This window comes from Leptonychotes weddellii, chromosome 6 (genome assembly GCF_054177405.1).
Source record: "Leptonychotes weddellii isolate Sample4059 chromosome 6, ASM5417740v2, whole genome shotgun sequence".
Classification (NCBI taxonomy): Eukaryota; Metazoa; Chordata; class Mammalia; order Carnivora; family Phocidae; genus Leptonychotes; species Leptonychotes weddellii.
In genome coordinates, this window is record NC_138374.1 from 16,625,235 (window position 1) to 16,629,558 (window position 4,324).

Genomic DNA, 4,324 nt, shown 5'->3' on the forward strand with positions numbered 1-4,324 from the left:
GAGGAGGGCACGTTCTGCATGGAGCACTGGGTGTTGTGCACGAACAATGAATCATGGAACACTTCATCTAGAACTAATGATGTAATGTATGGGGATTAACATAAGAATAAAAAAAAAAAAAGAAACACACACAAAAAAAATAAAAAAATAAAATAAAATACCTTTGCTTAAGCTTAACTTCATCTTGCCCTCAATTAAATGATTGAACTTTATCTTAAATTAAAAATCAGTAGTGCCTTCCTAAAAACTTAATGCAAATACATACATTCCTAAGGCATATTTTCCATGGGTATCATTCCTTAGGGCATGATCCTTGCTGGTTATATGGGTAAGTTTATGTGCCTATCAGGATACACCGAGTCTTTGAAGTCCAGGGATGCTCCTGTTCTTTGATGCTGAAACAGCACCATGGAATGAAAATAAGAGACCTACACCTCCCAAGGAAGGGACTACCACCATTGACATAAAGATGTGATTTCCTGTGCTTAGCCTTGCTCCTTATTCAGTGCCTTAAGTTGGGATTCCTAGGAACAGAGCCAGAGATAGGATTCCTGTGCAAGTGATTTCTTCAATGAGTACTCTTAGGTACATTCTGAAAGGAAAAAAGGAAGCAGGAGAGGTCTGCAGAAAACTTAGACAAGGATGTGAGGATCTAGCTTCAGTATGATGGTACAGGGGGCTGTGGAGGATGGGTAACACCCCAGAGTTGTGCCAGCAGGAAAGAAAGGGGTCTGCCTTTAATATGGCATAGTATTCACTCATCGGCTGCAGGCTTCTTCCCCCCTCTGTGGAGGAGTGGGCCTTGACTAACTTCCATGGCATTGCTGGGGAAAGCGGTTCCTATTGATGAGGATAATTCTAATAGGAGGGTGGTGGCTGTGTTTGCTGGAAGAAGGATGAGAGCACCAGCCTGTAGAGAGGATCTGGAGAAGGTTCCACAGCTATGGCTGTCACGTTGGTAAATCATAAATGTGTGGATGCTGAGGTCAGTCCGGTAGGCAGTTCATTTTGTTGCAGTCACTTTGACAGCAGCAACAGATTTTGAACACACACACACACACACACACACACACATTTGTGGCTATACTCCCACTGTAGGAAACTGTAGAGCTTCCTGCCTCACTATGGTATCTGATTGGCAGTATTGTATGTAAGCTATTATCTTGCCAGGAGCAACGGAATCATTGCCATACTGCAACAAAAGTGCTTTCCCTCTTGGAAGGCTACTAGGACAGCCCAGAGATTTTCATCATCACTCTGTTTTACAAAGGAGCATTAGGTTGAAATTTGTTTTCTCAATTTGTTAAGGTCAATATGACTATCGGAAACAGTAGAGGTTATAATCCCCTGTTAGGTCTTACTGCTTTAGTGTGTCATTGACATTTCTGAGCAGACAATGCAAGGAGGAAGGACAGCTTCCAGTTCTCATCTAAGACTAGCTCCAGCTGATGAACTGGAGGGCATCATTGTATAGAAGGGCAGTTCCTAAGGAGAACGGATGAAACCATGTTTCATTTGCAGAGAAAGATTAAACTGGGCCATAATGGAAACATAGCCAGGAAATAGAAATGCAAGTCTTTCTGACAAAGAATTCTAAACTGGCCCATGCTGGACTTAGGGCCTATGGGATACATAGTTCTTTCTGGCTCTTTCTGTCTGTGTCAATGGGAACTTCCAGAGACTTTCTCTAGTCGATTAAGCAGTTTTTTAAAAACCCTGTTCAACACCAGGCGAAAGTGCCTGCAATAGAGCACTATGGGCAGGAGTTTAGGGAGTGAAGACCAGTCTCTGCTGGTTTGGGGCTGGAGGCCGCAGGCTGTGGATTGCTTACAAGATGAAGTTGCTCTCATTTGTAATTACTTCGGAAGCAGAGGAGGCTGTTCTGGTCTTTCTAAATTAGAAGGAAGCTTGAATGACCTAATAAAGGCTATTGCTTTTTATTCACAAATAGTTGTGCCAAAGAATGATAACCTGGGTTTTCTATATTAAGTGGCAACAGCTAAGGCATCATTACCTTGTTTATGTGCAAAAGATGAGGGTTAAGTAAATGAAAATTTACTTTTATAAAGGCAAAATGCTTCTACCATTCTGTACCTACAACCCAACTGTCTCATGATCAAGTCATTCATGGAGTTCAAGAGGCAAGCCAGTAACAAACCTGCCCATGTGTGCTCACACCTCCTAGATAAGACTTTGTTTCTTTCTTTGTATAAATGCTAGGCAGAGCAAATGGGAGGTGGGGATGCAGAAGCCAATGTCCCAGTGAAAAGGTGGCCTTGAGAAGAGCCAGGACAGAGGGAAAGAGGAAGTTTAGAGAGATGGGCTTACATTATGCTTGCCTAGTAGTGATGGTGGAGTCATGTTTTGCATCCCTACTCCCACCTTAACCCAAGAGAAAGTGACTTGTCTGAGATCCAACAACTAGTTAGTAGAGGCAGATCCCGGACCTCACTATTCATGTCCCACCTCCTGGGGCTTTCTACTAGACCTGACTCATGGCTATTTCCAAAGAAAAACCAGAGTGGTAAAAATAGATTTTACTCAGGAACTACGTGATAGGAGAAATGCGACTTCCATATAGAACCAAGCTCAACTCTGCCATACTGCATGGGCAAGTAGGGACTTAGAGCCAAGGAACGGGGTGGGGAGGTCAGTGGATGAAAAATTGCTAAGAGGAAACATCAGGGTTGAGGGGGGTTCTGACTAAACTGACCTGGTGGGATTCTTACTGAAGGCAGGTCAGAGGGATCAAACATCACCTAGGGCATTTGATTAGATATTAATGGTGGGGAATTCTGGCTAAACCAACCTCACAGGATTCTTGCTAAAACTGGACTCCCCAAGGACAGAGATGGAAGCCTATTTTGGGGCCTTGACAAGCAAAGGACTCAAAGGAGCCTAACTACAATTTGGTCAAGAAGAGAATCTTTGTCACTATGTAACCCATCTCTCAAAAGCCCCTTAAATCATTTTCAGATTCTCTTCCAGAAGTGGGGATCCTACCATCACTCCTACCTACCTCACAGGGATTTTAGGACTGATAGGAGATACACAAATGCTTTGGAAACTTTAAGCCATTATTTAAATATAAGGACACCTAAGGATTGATCTCCCCAGTACCACACTGCCTCCCAGACTTCTGAAAAATACTCCCTTTGCCAGGTTTCTCATCACTGTCTGGACTGCTCTTTGAAGAGAAGGTAGAACCAGCTCTTTCTGATGATTTGGAATGGAAGCATTTGGAAATAGTCTTTGCCCTGCTGAGAAAAGGCGTCTCTCTTCAGAAAGCCAGGTGTTTATTTAATGATGCATCAAAGACTGTTTCTGGAGCGCATGAAGGCTTTTGCATTCTAAGGCGAAAGAGTGAGAAACATATTTTCAGCCATCAGCTTTCAATTCTTATGCCAGTGAGTAAGATATTACAAGAAAAAACCTGGATACATTACAATGGACCAACATTTCTCTATGGTTTTCCCTGGCAGGGATGCAAGGCAGGAACAGCCTTGTGCAACCTATGCCTGATAAGGAACAGGATCACCTCCCTAGGTTATGGTTTCTATTTCCTTCTTGAGCTGTGAGTTAGCCAAAGACTAAAGAGCTCCAACCTCATAAATCAATAACTCTTCAGGAAATGACAGTTAGCTTTGAGCACCGTATTAGGCAGGATGGAACAGAGGAAAGAACACTGGAGAGAAGAGAAAGACTTCTCAACTGACTCACTGGGTTTTCCTTTCCCCTTTGGCTGCTAGAGAACTCAGAGCCAACTGTGTGGCTCTGAATTGGCACTACCTACAGAACTTTCAAAGTGGGCTTTTATTATTTGATTTTTGGGCTGTTTTTCAGGCTCCATATGTCCCTGCCCTTGCTTTTCTATCTTTTCCTCTACTAAATTATCTTGTATAACATATCTTGCTAAGCTGCCCTAAAGCTTCTTTGGAATAATGGCAGGTATAGGTCACAATAGCTGTGAGTTGAGCTGGCTATCCCTCCTCTCTGAGGCTGCTTAGAACTTGGCTGTCATCTCTTCCTGCCCTAAGATGCAATGAGGCCATGAGTTGATGATCAAATTAGGAAGATGATACTAATAGACAGCCTGAGAATACTACTCTCAAGGGCTGAAAAAAATGGAATGGGCCAAGGGCAGAAGCACTAGACTCAGAGACATGTTAGTGCTGGAAAGGAATCTGATATTCTGAGTCTTAACCATTTATTTTACAGATGAGGGACCTGAGGCCCAGAGAGAAGTGTGTTGCCGAAGTTCATAAAACTGGTTCTGGCAATTCTGGACCCTCATCCAGATTTGTGTATGTGGAGGGCAGGGTCC